This window comes from Zingiber officinale, chromosome 6A, assembly GCF_018446385.1.
Source record: "Zingiber officinale cultivar Zhangliang chromosome 6A, Zo_v1.1, whole genome shotgun sequence".
NCBI lineage: Eukaryota > Viridiplantae > Streptophyta > Magnoliopsida > Zingiberales > Zingiberaceae > Zingiber > Zingiber officinale.
The window spans coordinates 62,368,438-62,389,840 of record NC_055997.1 but is presented as its reverse complement, the minus strand read 5'-3'; the positions used below and the strand labels follow the sequence as shown (position 1 = coordinate 62,389,840).

The 21,403-nt window shown below is 37.3% G+C and overlaps 1 pseudogene; it reads left to right on the top strand.

Moving 5' to 3' along the window:
- The first annotated feature begins 3,165 nt into the window (after positions 1-3,165).
- LOC121994847 lies at positions 3,166-20,954 on the top strand (annotated as a pseudogene).
- Positions 20,955-21,403: the final 449 nt, after the last annotated feature.

The window sequence follows — 21,403 nt, the reverse complement described above, 5'->3', positions numbered from 1 at the left end:
ATCTATGCTGAGGAGATATGTACCTGACCCGACATGTGTGCTGGTAGATATCCCAGTTCCAGTTCAGTCTGACATTACTTATGAGGAGGTTCCGGTACGGATTCTTGACCGGAAAGAGCGTCAGTTGCGGAACAAGACTATCCGGCTGGTTAAAGTCGGATGACAGCATCATTCGGACGAGGAGGCTACTTAGGAGCTCGAGGATACGATCCGAGCTTGATATCCCCATATTTTCACTTGAGGTATGTGATTTAATTTAGCGTTCAACGCATTTATAATTGTTATCTGTTGTTAGTATTTGCTGATGGTAGATAACGAAATTTGGGGACCAAATTTTTATTAGTGGGGGAGAATGTAAAATACCGGAAAAATGGCGAATATAGATAAGGGAATTTTCCAGAATTTTTCGGAAATTTTTCGGAGCTCGTATGAACGAGTTTACGGGAATAAAAATAGGGCCCCGGGAAGGCCTGTTTAGGCTGCCCATTTAAGTGAAGTAAAAGTTTTATTTTTTTTCTTTTTCTTTTCTTTTTTCTTTTTCTGCTTTCTCTTATTTTCTTCCACGGCGCCGAGTCTTCTTCCCCGCCGAAGTCTTCCCGTGCCCTAACTGCTACTCGGCGGTTTTCTCCTCTCCTCCTACTTCTTCTCCCAAAATCCGACTCCGCTTTCCTCTTCTTCTCCTCTGCCACCACTCCGATCCGGATCCGAGCTCTGCTCAGAGCCACTGCCGACCGAGCCCCATCCCGATCCTCTCCTCCGCCAACGCCGAGCAGTGCCAGCCTTCTTTCCTCTTCCTCCTTCCCAAGTCGCCACCACCGCCGACACCGCACAAGCAGTGCCGATCAAGCCGACCCCTTGTGCCCTAATCACTGACGCAGACGCCTTCCTCCTCTCCTCAGCCCTATCCGACCACCAATGTGCGCTGTCTTGTTGACCGCCGCCGATATCCTGGTGCTACCGTGCCCTAGATTTCCTTTTGCTGACAGGATCCGAACAAAACAGCGGTGAGCAATTGCCTATTCCCGCAGCCCTGAGTCCAGCAGGTATTCTTGCTTCCAGCAGCTGCTCACCTCGTATCCGGCAACGAGCAGCCGCTAATTGTGCAGCAACTCTTCGTCCAGCAGCACTCTGTCCAACAACAACCCTTGAGTTCTAGAAGCGGCTGAATTAAGGTAAGGACTAGGTGATTGATTATGTAGATGTGTAATCATGTGTAAATGGCATTAAGTTTGGATTCTTGATCCATTGGTGAATTGTGGATTAGGTTTATGCTATTGTGTTAATTAGGGTTTGCCCCTAAATTAGTGTAAGAGATTTTTATTTAGCTATTTATAGGAATTAGCTGAATAAAATGTATATGTATTGGTGACACAGGACTTTGACGTGAGACGAGTATCTTGACGTCGGATTTGGACCTGATATGATCCTTTCTATTGGAGGCGGGTACTTTTGACTTTATATCTTTGATATGCATAGTAGTGAATTTAACAAGTAGCAATAATTATGTTCTCTTATTTGTTTCGGTTAATCACTACCCGATACCTGTTACATGATTGGTTGATTGCTTGTGTTGCATCTCATGTATTCCTTACATGTTGATACATGCTTATAGGGGTAGTGATATACCATGCTTCACCATGTTCAGGACCTAGGTTTTATAACTTTAGTGTACATTTGATTTGATTCGTTGACCTATGATACACTTTTATATATATTTGGATTAGCTCAGGATATTTTGTGGTTAGTGCCATGCACCATTTGCATGATTGCATGTTGTGCGATAGTCCGCTCCATTATTGTTGAGCACATCGCCAGTTACATGGATCTGCACACACCACCACTCATGGGTTAGTGGTCGATTCAGGCAGTGTGTGTTGCAGCAGGGACTTTGTTTGGCTCCGTTGGTCCGCTCATGGGTAGCGTGATGTAACGTGTTAGCCGGCAGGGATTCCTCCCCGTCATCGTGTACCGCAAGTTGAGAGCATTTCGCTCCCCCATTTTATGATTTGGGGTAGGAGGATAGGTGTACTCCGACAGCATCCCGTCAACTCGGTCACTCATCAAGAGTAGTGACGACAGAGTGCACGGTTGTCACAACCCTACCCATTCGGCCTCACTATTGTGTGTGAGATGATCGACTGACGTCAGGGGTTACCAGGACGCATCATTGGCATCATATGCTTGATGCATTTATTGCTTGTGTTTGTGCTTGCTGCATTTATATGCTGTATATTGTTTGGATGCCTATGTTTGACATGTATACAGGATTTCTATGCCACTCGGACTGTTTGTCCTTATACCCAGGTCCTGATTAGTACAGTTTTTCTCTTATTTACTTCAGTTGCATTACATCCTTTTATATCAGGAGACTGTACGCATGATTAGTGCTAGATGTTATTTCCCTACTTTGCATATCAGTTGTACCTGCTGAGTGTTGGACTCACCCCGCCTCCATTGTTGTTATTTTTCAGGTTGATGTTGTCAGGAGAGAGTTCCAGTTGCTGGTCCCCTGCAGGCCACGAGGACTTGTTGACTTTTTGTTTTTAGTTTTTCTTCTTATTTGACTATGTTTAGACTTGGTTTGTTTGATACTTGGATATTGTATGGATTCTTATGATTGATGAATTTTCGTATGGTTTGGATTTGTTTTACATGTCTGCCTAGACGCCAGAAGAGGTAAGTTGATTTGATCGTCGGATTTGTGCTTTTATGGGTGTAGTGGAGTAGGGTTGATTTCGAGTCATCGTATTTTTATTCTAGTTTGTTATCTATTTAACTGCGTGGATGGCTGTGTGATGTATTTTTATTATTGTTATTATTCCAGCCGCATGTGGCTGAGGTATATGGTGGTGTAGAAAGTTTCAGATTGTCCGTCGTATAGGGGAGATGCCGCTGAAATTTCTTCGGACAGGGACTCCTCCGGGGCGTGACACTAACAAGTTTAACAATTTGCAGGCCAAGAAGCTTCTTTAAGGAAAAAGGAAAATAAGGTGCTACAATTGCAATCAAAAAGGACATGTAAATGCCAACTACTCGAAGCTGAAGAAAAGGGAGAAAGAGAAGATCAAAGGGGCAAACCTGCCAAAGCATAAGAACCTCAAGGCGACTTGAGATGAAACGTCATCATCTGAATCTGAGATAGAGCAATACGCCAAACTAGCATGAATGACGACTTACCAAAATGAAGACAACAAAAGTTCAGCTGACATGAGCATCGAGAGAACCAATAAAGAAGGAGCATCGAACTACGAGTCTGACACGGTAAGTGAGGTATGTAACCTCTCATTTGAGCAATTATATGAAGTTGTGCAAATGCTAAGTAGATCCTTATGGAAAAATAGAACGAAATATATAAATGGAATGAAGAAAAATGCATGTTTATTAGAAGATCTTAATAAACTTAAAATTGAAAATACATACTTAAGAGGTAAATTAGAATTATTCAAAAATTCTGCATGCTTAATTCCAAACATTATTCGTAGTACAGATTTTAGAAATTATAATAATGGACTTAATTGGTATTTGAAAAATCATAGGGTCAAATTATGAAAATAGCTAGAAATAATATTTTTAGAAAATATTTGATAAATCCAGTAAATACGAACTTATTTTGGATACCAAAATCTATACTAAGTTGTTAAATTCATTTCATGTGTATGACATATTCTTGAAAATCTATTTAAAACCCTAAGAATATTTCCCAATATTATTATTATTATTATTTCATATTTTTCCTAATATTTATTTGATGTGATCAAAGGGGGGAGAGGGAATAAGCTAAGGAGGAGATACACTTAGTATAAGATTTTATGTTCTATACTTGTATTTACTTATCTTTATTGCAAATTTAAAATGTTTTATTATTTGTTTACCGTAACTTAACTTGGGTTGATTATGTCAAAAAGGAGGAGATTGTAAGTATTCTAGATTAGTTTTGATGTGGTTAATCGAGTTAAGTTAGGTCATACTGTTTTGATTCCTTATGTGTAAGTGTGCAAAAATTTAGGAATACAAGAAGTCGGGCAGAAGATGCAGCTAGCAAGAAAAATGACATGAGAATTAAGTCGACGAGATCGATGCATCCTAGGGATGAAGTGCTGTGGAAGAGTACACCAGTGGATGAGAAGGAAGCGTGCAGTGTTTCCGAGGGACCAGAAGTCGAGGAGGAACACTACTCGAGGAGAAGGCTGAAGTTAGGTTCGGGTGAAATCAACTCTGGATGGCTGGAGAATCTCCTAAGTGACTGAAGAAGCAGTCAAACAAATCAACACAGAGTTGACTTTGTCTAGGTACTTGGACCAGGTCCAGACGCCTGGAGTCTAGGTACTCAGACCAGGTCTAGGCATTCGGATCAGTTATGGCCAAGTCAGGCACCTGTTCAAGCCGTTACAGTGAGGATCAACTTCGGAGTCTACATCAGTAAGACTCCAGGTGCCCGGACTAGGTCCAGGCACCCAAACACTAATAAGTCATTGACAAAGAGCCACTGTAGAGTGTATTGAGATGACCACATCTAGGCACCAGCACTGGGTCCAGCGACCGGGAGCTGCCACGTTAGCAAATGGCAATTTTCAATCAGTGGGTTATAAATAGTGCCCTAGTCCTCATAGATCAGTATAGCACACACTGTATTCAAAATTCCTTTATGTTTTTATTCATTCTTTAATCTGTGTAAGAGGCTGCTCTGCCTACAATGAAGGAGAATCTTAGTGAGTTATTATTTACCTTGGATTAATAACCTTCCTGATTGTAACTAAGTAAAATAATGTTTAAAGTTAAAAAAAAGTTTAAAGTCTAAATAATACTTTTTAAAGATAAAATAATCTAAAAAAATATTTTTTTTAATTTAACAAAATTTTATTAAAGTGAAAAATAATATTTAAAAGAATTTTTCAAAATGATTTAAAGTTTTTTTTAAAAATAATTTTTAAGAAAGTTTTTAAAATCATTTTTAAAAGAGTTTGAGAAATGATTTTTAAAAGGGTTTAAAATACTTTTCAAAAGAGTTTTTAAATAATTTAAAGTATTTTTAAAATAATTATAAAAGAGTCTTTAGATAATTTTAAAAAGAATTTTTCAATACTTTTTAAAAGAGTTTTTAAAATGATTTTTAAAATAATTTTTAAAAGAATAATTTTTAAAAGTTTTTAAAATGATTTTTAAAACAGTTTTTTAAAAATAATTTTTAAAAGATTTTTTTAAAATAACTTTTAAAATAATTTTTAAAAGAGTTTTAAAATAATTTTTAAATGTTTTTAAAATGATTTTAAAATAATTTTTAAAAGAATTTAATGATTTTTTACAAATTTTTCAACGATTTTAAAAGTGATTTTTAAATAATTTTTAAAAGAATTTTTAAGTTTAAAATGATTTTTAAAAATAATTTTTAAAAGATTTTTAAAATGATTCTTAAAAGATTTTTAAATTATTTTTAAAAGGATTTTTAAAATGATTTTAAAAATAATTTTTAAAAAGATTTTTAAAAGATTTTTAAAAGAATTTTTTAAATGATTTTTAAAACAATTTTTAAAAGGATTTTTTAAATGATTTTCAAATGATTTTAAAAGGATTTTTAAAATGATTTTTAAACGATTTTTAAAATAATTTTTATAAGTATTTTAAAAATATTTTTTAAATAATTTTTAAAAGTTTTAAAAATAATTTTTAAATTGATTTTTTTTAAAATAATTTTTGAAATGATTTTTAAAATTTTTTAAAATGATTTTTAAAATTTTTTAAAATAATTTTTAAAAGGATTTTTAAAACGATTTTTAAAATAATTTTTAAGTTTAAAATGAATTTTTAAAGTTAATTTTTTTTTGCGTTAAAAATGAATTTTTTAAAGTTAATTTTTGACATACTTTTTTAGTTTAAAATTAATTTTTAATGTTAATAAAAATGATATAATTTTAATTAAAAAAATTAAAATTTTAAATTTAATTTTAATTCAAAATTTAATTTAATTTAATTTGATTTAACTTTGTTTTTAAATTTGATCCTTTAATCATCTCACCCGATTTAAATTATCAATCAGGAATTTCTATGATTTTGTGAGTTTAATTAGATTCAATTATTGGTTTTGGTTTAACTTTGTGTTAGATTCAGGTTTAGCTTTGGGCTCAACAAATAGACATTTTCGGATAAACTTCTGGGCTATGGTGAGTCACGTGGGTATCATTAGAGTAATCATGCCTTCGAGGTTTTCCAAATAGTCCTATCCACGAAACATAGTACAAAACCTTGGTCTAACTAGTTAGAATCCGTAAGGGGTAGCTTCGGCTAGTTCCACTTAGCCAAATGCACCAGGTCGAAACCATATCTTCCTAGACATGCATAGACTAAGCTTCCCTAACGTACTATCATCCAAAACTTTACTAGTACCGTGGGTCAAGTTAAACTCGGTCCCTCTTTAACTAGTCCTAATTACCCTGTCGAGTAGGTTTGTTTGGATTACCCTGTCGGGTAGGTTAGTTTTGGAGGTGCCAACTATTCTGGAGACTCCCCCTGAATTATTGGCTTTCCTTTTAAGATTTTTGTATGATTGAAGTTAGTTTCAGTTAAGATTTAATATTTAATTTGTAATTTAAATTTAAATTTTTAATTTTGAATCAATTAAATTGGTCAAATTATCTTTCTTTAAACGAGTATTTTTAATATTTAAATTTTCTTTCAATTTTAATTTTATTAAGTTAATTGAATTATCTTTCTTTAATAGATTATTGTTAATGTTTAAGTTTTTATTAATTTTTAAATTTGAATTAATTAAATTATTATATTTTCTTAAAGGTTTATCTTTTATCCTTTCATTAATTGTAAACTGACTAGCTCTTTTCTTGAGTACCCGTACTTGCTCCTTGTTAGTGGGTAGAGTACCCTGTTATAAGAATAAGATGATTGGTATTCTCCAGTTACTTTATAGCTCCAGGTCAGCCTGTCGCTCAATGCAAGCTACTAATAATGGTTCCTCCATAGGCTTTTCCAAATTCTAGGGAATTATAGCATAAGCGAATTTGGCGAACTCATCTGCTATTTGATTATCTAATAGGGAAATCTTTTGTATGCTCACTTCCTGGAATTTAGCTTTTAATTTGTCAAAGGCTTCTGCATATAACTTAAGCCGCTCATTGTTAATCTCAAAGTTGCCAGACAATTGTTGAGTCGTCAACTGAGAATTTGAGTAGATTAAAACCCGGGCGGCTCCAACGTGCCACGCAACCTACAGTCCTGCTATCAAAGCCTCATATTTTGCTTCATTATTGGTTGCTCAGTAATTTAATCGAACAAATAATTGCATTTGATCCTCTCTGGGCAATATAACAAGAATATCTATTCCACTACCCTGCCGAGTAGAGGATTCATCTACATATATCTTTTACATTTTCTCAGGACCTCGTACTTCTGTTATGAAGTCAGCTAAGGCTTGAACTTTGATGGTTATATGAGGTTGGTATTGTTGGTTGCTACTCGGAATATCGTACTGGTTCCCCTGTACAAAAATTTTGTATAAGTTCTGAACCATTCCTAACAACCTATTGTGTTCTTTAAAAATTAAATTTGGAATCGTAAACAGAACTTTACATTATTGATTCCAAATTAAACTTATCTGTTCTTAGAGGTTTAGACTTGGATCGCAAACGATGCTTAACATTATTAATCCAAATCCACCTATGTTACAAATTTAATTAAATATTAATTTCAGAGATCGGCTTCCAGGTTAAACATGGCGAGGCACTAGGCCTTCTTGGGTATGGGAGCATCCACCACTTCCTAGACAAAGCCTTTCAGCGAAATTCAATATTTAATTTCCTTATAGTAACCCTAGGTTTAACCAAAAAGAACAATCGAATCACAAGTTCGAAAAACAAAAGAAACACAAAATTGAAAACATAAATTCGATTACCTAGATTTATTAGCCTCTTGTGTTTGGTATTTCAAGATCTAAATAAAAGGGTGAACTAGTTATGATGCGGAAACTAATAACTAGTTATACCTTTTATAGCTTATAGACCTCATGATCTTCTGCCCTATTTCTCTTCTTATCTCGGGCGTCGTATGGGCGACGATTACCGAGACGAGAATCCACCCAAGCCTCCTTCTTCTCCTTGCAAGTTTTGGCCACTAGGAATCTCCTAGAGATGAAGGTCTTCGGCCACCAACCAAGCTCCAAGGGATGCTAGGAAACAATGTCTCCTATCCCTTCTTCTTCTCTAAGAAAAATCCGACCACCAAGATCTCTCCAAGAAGATGATGTCGCCGACCACTTAAGAAGAAGAATAGGGGAAGAGGAAGAAGAGAGGGTCGACCACCACCAAGGAAGAGAGGAATAATAGAAGATATGTTATGAGGTGAGACACCTCTACCCTCTCTTTTATATTCCTTGGTCTTGGCAAATAAGGAAAGTTTTAATAAAAACTTCCTTATTTTCCTTGCCAATGAAAGGAAAATTTAATTAATTAAAAAAAATCCTTTTAAACCTTTCAATGGTCGGCCACATCATGTCTTCCAAACAAGGAAAATTTTAAACACAAAATTAAAACTTCCTAATTTGTTTCCGGAAATTTTTTAAAATAAAAATTTCTCTTTAAAAATTCCCTTCATGGTTGGTCATAAAAGGAAACTTTTATAAATTAAAATCTCTCTATTAAAACATGTGGATGATTTACAAAAAGGAAAGTTTTATCTAAAATTAAAATCTTCCTTTTAACTATAAATAAGGAAAGATATCAAATCTTTCTCTTAATCTTTTGTAGAAAACTATAAAAGGAAAGATTTATAATTTTAAAACTCTCTTTTAAAATCATGAGAATGGTTACAAAAAGGGAAAGTTTTATCAAAAATTAAAATCTTCCTTTTAACTACAAATAAGGAAAGATATCAAACATTTCTCTTAATCTTTTGTAGAAAGCTATAAAAGGAAAGATTTAAATTTTAAACTCTCTTTTAAAACTATGACTTCCACATTAGGAAAGATTTTAAATAAACTCCTTTTATTTAATTTTGGCCGGCCACCTAAGCTTGGGTTCAAGCTAGGGCCGACCACCTACTTGACCCATCCAACCTTGGTTTGGTCGGCCCTGGCTTGGGCTTCAAGCTAAGCTTGGATGGCCACCTTAAGGTGGGTAAGAAGGTGGGTATGAGTGGGTATATGACTTTATAAATAAGAGGTTACGACAGGGATCGAGAGGAGGAATTGGTTTTGGTCTCCCGATGAACTTGAGCTTCCCGTGTTCACCCTGAACACCCAACTCGAGTTCATTAATAATATCTCATTCCACTAAAGAGTTATTATTGAACTACCGCATCAATCCCATATTACTATTTGAGCTTCTTCTTATCATGAGTGTGTTAATCTCCCTGTGTTTAAGATATAGAATGTCCACTAATTAAATGAGTTACTGACAGCTCACTTAATTAATATCTAGCTCCAATAGTAGTACCACTCACTTTTATTGTCATGTCGGACTAAGTCCACCTGTAGGGTTTACATGACAATCCTTATGAGCTCATCTTGGGGACATCATCAACCTAGATTACTAGGACACAGTTTCATTTTATAATCAACAACACACCATATAAACAATACCATTTCCTAACTTATCGGGCCTCTCAATTTATCGAACTAAATCTCACCCATTGATAAGTCAAAGAAATAAATACTAGATATATGTGTTTGTTATTATATCAGAATTAAGAGCACATACTTCCATAATAATAAAAGTCTTGTTCTTTCAGTCAGTATAAAAAGAACATACCTTAAATGGTCATGCTCAATACACTCAGAGTGTACTAGTGTAATTTTATAGTTAAGATAAACTAATATAAAATTACACTACGACTATTCCAATGATTTGTTCCTTTCCATCTTAGTCGTGAGATACTATTTATAATTTATAAGAAATTGATAACATGATCTTCTGTGTGTGACACCACACATCATGTTATCTACAATATAAATTAATTGAACAACTACACTTAGCATACAAATGTAGACATTTGACCAATGTGATTCTTTATTTCAAAATAAATGTTTAAAAAAGCTACGATTTTAGTATACACTCTAACAGGTATTGTATATCATACTTACTAAGCCAGTTGTCCATTTGATCAATCTTCTAGACGCCTTAGGGTTAATAGGCACTCGGCCTAAAGTGCCTAACAGTATGATGATTGAATGCGACAAAAAATAAGGACGCAACCTTGAGCAGCCAAGACCAATCTATACACCAATTTCTCGAGTACGATGTAGCGGGACTCTACTCCCTTTAATAAATGATTCAAAAAATATACAGGTTGTTGCTCTTTTCCCTCCTATCTCACCTACACTGTGTACAATACCGAAAAATTTCCAAAAATTCCGAAAAATTCCCTTATTAATTTTCGCCTATTTTCCGGTATTTTACATTCTCCCCCACTTATAAAAATTTGGTCCCCAAATTTCGTTATCTACCATCAGCAAGTACTAACAATAGGTAAAGCATAAATGCTGAACGATAAATAAAATCACATACCTCATGTGAAAAGGTGGGGATATCGAGCTCGGATCGTATCCTCAAGCTCCCAAGTAGCATCCTCGTCTGAATGATGCTGCCATCCGACTTTAACCATCCGGATAATCTTGTTCCGCAACTGACGCTCTTTCCGGTCGAGTATCCGTACCGGAACCTCCTCATATGTAATGTCAGGCTGGACAGGAACTGGAATATCTGTCAGCACATGCGTCGGATCGGGTACATATCTCCTAAGCATCGATACGTGAAATACATCGTGAACGCCTGACAGGGACGGTGGTAGCGCCAGTCGGTAAGCTACTGCTCCGATCCTCTCCAAGATCTCGAAAGGGCCAATGTACCGCGGAGCTAGCTTACCTCTGAGGTTTTTCGGAGCTCGTATGGACGAGTTAACGAGAACAAAAACGGGGCCAGGAAAAACCTGTTTTGGCTACCCATTTAAATGAGGAAAAGTTGAATTTTTTTCTCATTTCTTTTCCTTTATTTAATTTCCTTTTTCCTTCACTTTTTTGCCGTTTCCTGTGCTTCTTCTCCCCGAAACCACGCGCGCCTATTCTCCTTGCCCTAACCACACTCGGCGGTTCCAACTCCCTCCGAGCGTTTAGGTTGTGATCAAGGGAGAAGCCGAGCACTCCTCTTCGTTTTCTTTCTTCTTCTTTGCCTTCCGATGCCAATTCCTTGGCCACAGAGGCTTCGCGCGCCGGCCACAGGTTGCCAAACCCTTTCCGGTCTCCCTCTCTGGATCACAGCCAACAGGGCTCGCCGGAAGTCTGATCTCTTCCCACTGACGCCGGCCATCTTTCTCTTCATCATTTCTCCCGAGCCGCACACCGCCGGCCGCTTGTCCTCAGCAAAGCAGCGCCGCACTCCTTGTGCACCGGTTTCTCAGTGTCGGCCGCCGTCGCCGTACCCTAGCACCGCCGCCGACACATCTCCTCACCTCTTGCCTCCGGCCACAGACTGAGAAATGCCGACTATCACTAGAGACTGTTTGCTTCCGTGCCCTAACATTTGCCTTGCTGCCCTCTTTGTGCCCTGGTACTGTACTGCCGAGCCAACAAGGTGAGTGGGTCGTATTTGGAACATTTGGTTGCATGCTTGATTTCCTTCTGATCTGGTCCGCAGGTGTGGGGTTTCATGGATCTGGCAGTCGTTGATTTCAACAAATTCCAGCAGTTTCTTGTTCTTGAACAAGGCTGTGATTTGAGGTACGACATAGGGAGTTGATGCATGATGTAGAGGATTGTTAGATTTGGTAAATACATTGAGTTAGGTTGGAATTGGATTATTATGATGATGAATATGAAATAGTTTGATTAGGATCTTATCCTATTGGTCGTTGAGATTTTATTTAGCTATTCGTTGAGTTCTAGCTAAATAAATGTACGTATATTGGTGACATAGGATTTTGACGCGAGACGAGTATCTCAGAGTCGGAATTGGACCTTTCTATTTTCGGAGGCGGGTACTTTTGACTTATTGTCTTTGATATGCTTAGTAATGAAAATAATATGTTGCATTAATTGTGTTTCCTATTTGTTTCGGTTAATCACTGCCCAATACATGTTACCTGTTTGATTGATTGTTTGATTGCATCTCGTATTGATCATGTACCCGATCTATCATGCTCATGGGTAGTGATATAACCATGTTTCACATGTTCAGGACCTAGGTTTGATACCTTATTGATCAGTATGTCTTGATATGACCTATTCATTATGGTGCCCGTTATTATATGTCCAGAGGTTGGTTTAGTATTTTACCATGCTTAGTGACATGCACCATTTGCATGATCGCATGCTGTGCGATAGATTGCTCCATTATTGTCGAGCACATTGCCAGTTTCATTACTGTTCGGTGCTCCATTGTGACGCTCATGGGTAGCGAGATACAGCGTGGTAGCACGTCAGTTTGACTCTTCCGGTGCTCCGTTGATCCGCTCAGGGGTAGTGTGACGCAGCGTGTAGCACGTTAGAGATTCCTCCCCGTCATAGCGTACCGGGAGATGAGAGCATTGCGCTCCCCCATTTATGATTTGGGGTAGGAGTATGTATGTACTCCGACAGCATCCCGTCCACTCGATCACTCATCAGGAGTAGTGTTGCTGAGTGCACGGTCGTCACAGCCCTACCCACTTGGTCCCACTTATGTTGTGAGTTGGCTGACTGGCGTCAGGGGTGACCATGACATTGGCATCATATACATGATGCATTTATTGTTTGTGTTTGTGTTTGTTGCATTTATATGCTGCACATTGTTTGGATACCTATGTTTGACATGCATACAGGTCTTCTATACCTTTCGGACTGTTTGTCCTTATACCGGGTCCTGGTTAGTACAGATTCTCTCCTGTCTTCTTCGGTTGCATTTACCTTTATTTTTATCAGGAGACTGTACGCATGATTAGTGCTAGGTGTTATTTCTTTACTTTGCATATCAATTGTACCTGCTGAGTGTTGGACTCACCCCGCCTCCATTGTGGATATTTTCAGGTTGATGCTGTCAGGAGGGAGTTCCAGTCGCTGGTCCCCACAGCACGTAGTGCTACTCCTCTGCTGGTTTTTGAGTTGTTGTTTTATTTTAGCTTTTCGCTATCAGACTTTGTTTTAGTTTTGTTTTGGACTTTACATATGGATATTGTATGGAATCTTTCCATTTGATGGACTTTTGGTATGATTTGGATTTATTCTACTACATGCCTGCCTGGACGGCAGAAGAGGTGAGTTCGTCGGATTTGAGCTTTACGAGTGTAGTGGAGTAGGGTTGATTTCGAGTCAGGGTATAATTTATCTGTTTACTTATATAAACTGCGTGGTAATGCTTTATTTTGTTGTTATTATTCCAGCCGCCTGTGGCTGAGGTATTTGTGAGATGTAGAAAAGTTTCAGATTGTCCACCGTACAGGGGAGATGCTGCCGAAATTTTCTCGGACAGGGACTCCTCTGGGGCGTGACACACTGAACTAATAACATGTTCATTAGTTGACAATTAAACCTATCAAGTTTCACCCACTATTAGCTTAGCTAGGATGGACAGATCTGACAAATAATTCTTCAGCTCCTCGAGCACCTTTTCGCAGTCGGCATCCCACTAGAATTTGATTGCTCGACGAAGTATTTTAAAGAAAGACAGAAGCGAGATAGCGTAGTAATTTGGCCAGCCAATCTTGGTTCTCTTTCAGGATGCGTGGGGGAGCCATGTTTTGTAGAGCTTGTACTTTACTAGGATTGGCTTCGATCCCTCACTCTGTGACTATGTAGCCCAAAAATCTTCCATTTCTAGCTCCGAATAAACATTTGCAAAGGTTGAGCTTGAGCCCATATTGCCTCAAGGTTCTGTAGGTTTCTTCTATGTCTTTGATCAAATATGTAGCCTGAAGAGATTTGATGAGGATATCATCCATGTAGACTTCCATGTTCCGCCCAATTTGCTTTTGATGGACCATGTTCATAAGTCTTTGATCTGGGATGAAGCTCCACAATGATCCTGTGCACTACTAGATGATCCAACGAAGCGTTAGTGACCAAAGACCAGGAAAGGGGTCCCTGGCAAGACCCTCCGATGCTCAAATCAGTACAAATCCTTGCAAATGGAAGAAGAACAGTAGTGGATGTGTGAATGAAGGTCTTAAATGCGAAAATTGCATACCTTGCTAATGGAGAGGACCCCACCTTTTTATACCACCTCCCACGATCTCCATGACCATGAGGTGGCTTTATGCGTCAGAGTTTGTTAGGTAGTTCCTCGAAGAGCTTCCAAGGAATTTTTTTGTACTCGTAGATGCACCTCTTTTATCGTTTATAACTAAACCTTTTCTGAAGTCATTAGAGGGAGATGTCGTTATAGATGAATCACCAATGAGAAACCAGATTCACTCCGGAGGAGCTTCCAAAGGAATATTCCCCAACAATTATGTCAGGCTGTTAAAATTGTTGGTTGCTACTCAGAAAACCTAGAGATTCCACTGTACAAAAATTTTGTACAAAGGTCTGAACCTTTTCCTAGCTACCATGTGTTCTTTTAAATTAAATTTTGGATCTCCTGCGGAACTTAACACTTTTGATCCAAAACTTAATCTATATGTTCTTTTAGGTTTAGACTTGGATCTCCTGCGGAACTTAACACGTTCGACCCAAATCACCTTAAGTTATTAATTCCATTAAACATTAATTTCCATAATTGGTTCCCAGTACTGACGTGGCGAGGCACATGACCTTCTTGGATATGGGAGCAACCACCACCGACTAGACAAAATCTTTTATGGAAAGCTAATATTTAATTTCCTAAAATAACTTTAGGTTAACCGAAAAGAACAATCAAATCACAAGGAAAAGAAAAACAAAAGAACACTATATCGAAAACAAATTCGAAACACTAAAATCGTAAGCCTCTTGTATTTGGTATTATTTCCAAAAATAACTAGTATGATGCGGAAAGAAAAAATACTAGTTATACCTTCTAGAAAGACCTCTTGATCTTCTACCGTATTCCTCTTCTAACCTCGGACGTTGTGTGGGCAACGATCTTCCGAGATGAGAACCACCAAGCACCTTCTTCTTCCTTCTAGGTTTCGGCCACCAAAATTCTCCAAGAGAAGTAGAGGTCCGACCACCACCAAGCTCCAAGGAATGCAAGAAACAAAACCTCCTTTCTCTTTCTTCTCCTAGCTAGAGCCGGCCACCATCAAGAGCTCCAAGAGGATTGCCACCGGCCACAAGAAGAAGAGAAGAGAAAGAAGCTAGGGCCGGCCACCAAGGAGGAAAAGAGAGGAAGAATAGAATAGAGTTGTTCACCATGAAGCCTTCTCTACCCCCTCTTTTATAATCCTTGGTCTTGGCAAATAAGGAAATTTAATTAAAAACTTCCTTAATTTTCCATGAAAAAAAAAATTATTTAATTAAAAATAATTTCCTTTTTACAAATACAATAGCCGGCCACACCATTCCACAAATCAAGGAAATTTTAATTCACACAAGAATTAAAACTTCCTAATTTGCTTTCGGAAATTTATAAAAATTTCTCAAATAATTTTTCCCTTCATGGTGGTTAATAAAAAGGAAATTTTATAAATTAAAATATTTCTTTTAAACATGTGGATAAAAAGAAAGTTATCTCTAAAAATTAAAATCTCTTTTAATCTACAAATAAGGAAAGATATCAAATCTTTTCTTAATCTTTTGTAGAAACTTATAAAAGAGAATATTTAATTTTAAACTCTCTTTTAAATCATGAACATGATTAAAATTGAAAGTTTTCTTAAAATTTAAAATCCTCCTTTAATCAACAAATAAGGAAAGATTTCAAATTTTAAACTCTCTTTTAAACATGTAGATGATTTACAAATAAGGAAAGTTTTTACCAAAAATTAAAACCATCCTTTTAATCTACAAATAAGGAAAGAGATTAATCTCTTCTCTTAATCTTTTGTAGAAAGTTATAAAAGAAAATTTTTAATTTTTTAAACTCTCTTTTAAAATCATGATATCCACATAAGAAATAATTTTAATAAAAATCCTTTTTGATATTCTAGTGGCCGGCCACCTAAGCTTGGGACCCAAGCTTTGGCCGGCCACCTACATGGCTCATCCACTTGGACTTGGCCGGCCCTAGCTTGGGTTCCAAGCTAGCTTGGCCGGCCCCATTGGATGGGTAAGAAGGTGGGCATGCGGTGGGTATAAATCTCTATATACTAGAGGCTACGATAGGGACCGAGAGGAGGAATTGGTTTTGGTCTCCCGATGAAATTAAGCATCCCGTGTTCGCCCCGAACACACAACTTAATTTCATCAATAATAATTCATTCCACTAAAGAACTATTATTGAACTACGCACCAATCCCAAATTACATTTTGGGCTACTTCTTATTATGAGTGTGTTAGTCTCCCTGTGTTTAAGATAACAATGTCCACTAATTAAGTAAGTTCTGACAACTCCCTTAATTACTGTCTAGCTCCAAGAGTAGTACCACTCAACTTCATCATCATGTCGGACTACGTCCACCTGCAGGGTTTAACATGACAATCCTTATGAGCTCCTCTTGGGGACATTCTCAACCTAGATCACTAGGACAGTTTCCTTCTATAATCAACAACACACACTATAAGTGATATCATTTCCCAACTTATCGGGCTTATTGATTCATCGAACTAAATCTCACCCATTGATAAATTAAAGAAATAAATATCAAATATATGTGCTTGTTATTATATTAGGATTAAGAGCACACACTTCCATAATAACTGAGGTCTTTGTTTCTTTATAAAGTCAGTATAAAAGAAACGACCTCTAATGGTCCTACTCAATACACTCTAAGTGTACTAGTGTAATTATATAGTTAAGATAAACTAATACCTAATTACACTACGACCTTCCAATGGTTTGTTCCTTTCCATTATGGTCGTGAGCTACTGTTTATAATTTATAAGGTACTGATAACATGATCTTCTGTGTGTGACACCACACACCATGTTATCTACAATATAAATTAATTGAACAACTACATTTATCATAAATGTAGACATTTGACCAATGTGATTCTTATTTCTAGATGAATGTTTATACCAAAAGCTAGGCTTTTAGTATACACTCTAACAAAAATGTTGTTGATTGTTTGTTTGCTGAATATATCTTGGTCGGTTCGTAAGGTCGGCCATATTACTTGACATTGTATTCTGTCATAGTATCTCGGCTGGTCCATAAGGCCAGCCACATTGCTTGCTATTGTATTAATCTACTTTGTCATATGTTGAGTACTACAAAGATCTGTTCAGAGACTAATATATTGGCCATAGTATGTCAAAACTTCATTCAAGAAGTCATATGTTAAATTATATATATTAGAGCTTTATTTTAGAGATAATGTGACATTAGTTAACTTAAACTTGGTAGACCCGTGCTCAACTGAGTGAATATATAGAGTTTCCTAAGGATACATGTCTTTAAACTCGTTCGGTCTTTTGCCCAGTCAAGCCTGCCCGGTCTTTACCAGACCGGGCGTACACAAACAACTTTATGTTCGATCGGCCTTCATCCGGACGATCTTATATTAAGACTTTTATGAGGCCAAGTGTCTTTAAGTCTGCCCGATTTTTACCTGACCGGGAGTATACAGATAGCCTTGTGTTCTATCGACCTTCATCGAGCTGATCTTATACTAAGACTTCTATGAGGTAAAGTATCTTTAAGCCTGTCCGATCTTTACTCGGCCGAGCATACATGGAGCGCCTTATGTTCGATCGGCCTCTATCCAGTCAGTTTTATGGTAAGGGGTTTTCAGAAAGTTTAAACGCTTAGAGCTTGGTCAGATTTTCACCTGGTCAAGCTCCCTTACATTCGGCCGGCTACTTGAGTAATCAGGTATATTATTTCTTGATTTTCAGAGTAAGACGTTAGGGCCCTTATATCCAATCGGCTTTATGGGCAGTCGGCTTTATTCGATTGGGCGTCTATAGACAGCCTTGTGTTCGATCGACCTTCATTCGACTGATCTTATACTAAGACTTTTATAAGGCCAAGTGTCTTTAAGCCCGCCTGGTCTTTACCTGACCGGGCGTACACAGACAGCCTTATGTTCAATTGACCTTCATCTGGTTGATCTTATACTAAGACTTTTATGAGGCCAAGTGTCTTTAAGCTCGCCCAATTTTTACCTGGCGGGGCGTATACAGATAACCTTGTGTTCTATTGGCCTTTATCCGACCGATCTTATACTAAGACTTTAATGAGGTTAAATATCTTTAAGCCTGTCTGAGCTTTACTCGTCGGGGCATACATGGAGAGTCTTATGTTCGATCGACCTCTATCCAGTTTTATGGTAAGGGGTTTTCAGAAAGTTTAAATGCTTAGAGCTTGGTCAGATTTTCACTTGGTCAAGCTCCCTTACATTCAGTTGGCTACTTGACTAATCAGGTATATTATTTCCTGATTTTCAGAGTAAGACGTTAGAGTCCTTATATCCGACCGGCTTTATGGCCAGTTGGCTTTATTCGAGCGCCCTACTTTGTAACCACTCGGTTAAGACCCTAAAGTTTTATCATGGGGCGATCGACAGAGTCATATGAGAAGTGCTCCCTCATTCTGATTTTGATCCCCACCTTACCTAACTTTGATCACCACGTTATTAGATCTGTTTGTCATAACCCGTATCAATCTAATTGCACTTACCTAGCATCTTAGGTTGTGAACATAAATGGTGCTTTAAGATTCATGCAAGAATTCCCTTTAAGACATGCGTAAACATAGTGGGTAGCCTTCACGGCCAGTCTAACTCCCTTTTTAAGAAAAATCTGTGGATATGTTTGTCTCCTAATTAAAATTGTGATATTTATTAAGTTTTTCTCACGCACGATACGATTTTACACAGGATTTGCAGATTAAGCAGAAGCATCTTGTAACTTTTTCTGTTGGATATGACATGAGAATGAATATTGATATTGCAATTAAAAAGTTAGTAAAGGGCCTTTAAATATACGCCCCTTGTTATGTTAGATTGAAAATTAGACATCTTATTCGACTCATTTACACTCATGTAATTCACTCAATCTATTTTTTTTTTCTCAAGGAACTTTTATCAGATTTTGATAGTAACTAATGAGCGTTTCTATTTCTGCTGTTCTCTAATTTTTAACTGTTAAAAAGATTTTTCTTAGTGTATCTAAGATTTCATTGTCACAGTTCTCAGAAAATTTTACAATCTTGTTGTTCCACTACGACGGTCGCACAAGTGAATGGGACGAATTTGAATGGTCCAAGAAGGCTATTCATGTCAGTGCCATAAAACAGACTAAATGGTGTGTGGATCCTGATTCCATTTCTCAGCACTTTCTCTTTGTTTGATAATCCAGCAGTTAACAATTCTTATCCTCCTAATTGATACTTAAAGGTGGTTCGCAAAACGATTTTTGCATCACGACATTGTTGCTCCATACGAGTACATATTCATTTAGGATGAAGATCTGGATCTTACTCATCTTGATGGAGAAGAGTAAGTTTTTTTAACTTGTTCGTGCCTGCATTCAAACCCTCAGAAACTGTGTATAGTGCAGGTATGTTAATTTGGTAAAAAGGCATGGGCTGGAGATCTCCGAACCTGGTGCTATGCCAGGTAATAGAAGTTTGGTATGGCGAATGACAATAAGGCAAACAGGAAGTGAAGTCCGTAAGTGAATTTCAAGTTGGCTTATCTGTTTAGCTTCTGGTTTTCTTTAATTTGAATGCATTAACAACCAAAGGTTTCGATAACTGGATTGGCAATGATGTCAGTCATCACTGTCCATTCCATGATGTTCTACTGTAACACTGTCTAGTCGATGGCATCGTCCAAATTTTTTTCTTCCATTAACCATTCGACCATTGGACCCTAAGTAGCATGAGTTTCTACCTTTATAAACGATAGAAAAGAATACTTAGCTAGGAAGCCTTGCATTTTCAGAATCAACCTACGAGACAAACTGTGCACGTTGAGCCAAAGTTCAGATGAGAAAAACAAAATTGTGTAGTTGGCCTAGACATTCAACATCAAAATTTAAGCTTAGTAGTTTTATCTGTTCTTTCTTTCTTAACTCATTACTAAGACTAAATGTGTTTTTCTTGCTGTTACTGTTCTTTATCTCTCAAGTAAATTTTAAATAACTTAAGTATATGCGATTCGGATTAAGCAGAGAAACAAAGGAGGCACATGGCAGATGCTCCGATCCTCATCTTCCTCCGTGTGCTGCGTATATACCTTCCTTTCCATACCATCTCTTTGCGAATCACACCTTAGTTTCATCAGCAACACTTTTTACTTCTGATACAGTTTCATTGAGATGGCACCTGGCATTGCATATGGCACATGATTCAGGTATGCTTGTTTACTTCATGTTCCTTACTGTGTCGATTCTGCATCTTCGAACAGATCCAAAGTTGTCACCATTGCTGCAGAATGACTTGGTTGATGGATGGGGTCTCGACTTCTCACTCAGAAGATGTGTGGAGGTACTTGTGGCAGTTTGTTGCTTCTCCAATTTTTAAAGTAGTTTTGATGATTTCTGTTTACTGATTAAAGGAGGCTCATGAGAGAATGGGACTGGTGGATTCTCAATGCATCATTCATCGAGAAGTTCCTTCATTGAAAAATCAGGTTGGAGATTTTTTTTGAATCTTTAATGAAGTTGGACTTGGTTCTTGTGGCAGTTCTTGATGAATCTTTTGTTCATCATGAAGCAATTCCTCATTTGTAATGATTCTTTCTAACATTTTATTGCCTGATAGGTGCTCGCTCGATGTAAAGCTGAGCAAGAACAGATGGTAGCTCAGGTATTGCCGCGCCCCCATTTGGTCGGTATGGTCCACACAATCTACTCGGCGCGCCTCGGTCTGCTCTTCTGGTCCAACTCGATCTACCCTGTCTGGTTCGCCAAGTATGCCGGAGCTGCTCTGCCAGTCAAGTTCAGTTGGTTCACCTAACCCATCAAGTTCACTTCGCCTAACCAATCCACCTAGTTAGTCTTGTCCACCTGATTCATCAAATTAGTTCGGTCTATTTGGTTCTACAGGCCCATCAAGCCCACTTGGGTGAACCAAATTCCTAGATTTGCGCAATTGATTGGGTTTGCCCAACTGATTAAGCACGACCGGTCCATCGAGCCCAACTTGTGTAAGGAATCTAACACTATATTTTATTTTTAATATATCCATGATATTATTTTTTACACCATCTATCTTTTAACTCATTAAATAGCACTCGGATCTATATTGTTCCATATATGTATGCATGTCTAAATGCATTTAAAATATCCTTTTTAAATTATTTGATGGCATCCAAGGTATAGTTTTATTGATACAGTAAGATTTACAATATAATTTGATATTATTTATAATAAAATTTAAGGGGGAAAAAATTATAGGAATGCCTT